Source organism: Sinocyclocheilus grahami, unplaced genomic scaffold, assembly GCF_001515645.1.
Source record: "Sinocyclocheilus grahami isolate Dianchi unplaced genomic scaffold, SAMN03320097.WGS_v1.1 scaffold809.1, whole genome shotgun sequence".
In the NCBI taxonomy this organism is placed as follows: Eukaryota; Metazoa; Chordata; class Actinopteri; order Cypriniformes; family Cyprinidae; genus Sinocyclocheilus; species Sinocyclocheilus grahami.
Window position 1 is genome coordinate 706426 of NW_015505988.1, and position 420 is coordinate 706845.

Below are 420 nucleotides of genomic sequence, written 5' to 3' on the forward strand. Positions count from 1 at the left end.
ACACACACCATTTATCATCTATTATTTATCAAGTGTCTTACGATGATAAATAGTCTGGGATTTAATTTGTTTTGAGTGTCTTTCTGTTTTATTTCCTCAGATAAGTTGTTGGTGCACTGCATACATGGTGTCAGCCGCTCCTCCACGCTTGTTCTGGCATACCTGATGATCCACCATAACATGATGGTGGAGGATGCCATTGACCACGTCACAGACGAGAGATGGATTGGGCCCAACGTGGGCTTTTTGAATCAGCTGACAGTCCTCAATTCAGACCTCGTAAAGCAGCGAAAACTACAACTAAGAAAGCAGTTAGACAAATATAAAAAAAGACAAGGTGAAGCCTGTTCCAGAGCCATCATGTAACCCAGGTCCAGAACAAGAACCTCGAGGGAAAACAGAGCTTTTGCTGTTAAAAAA

At 42.1% G+C, this 420-nt stretch overlaps 1 pseudogene; it reads left to right on the forward strand.

Moving 5' to 3' along the window:
- Positions 1 to 420, forward strand: part of LOC107562138 (dual specificity phosphatase DUPD1-like) — a 3236-nt pseudogene that overhangs the window by 1863 nt on the left and 953 nt on the right.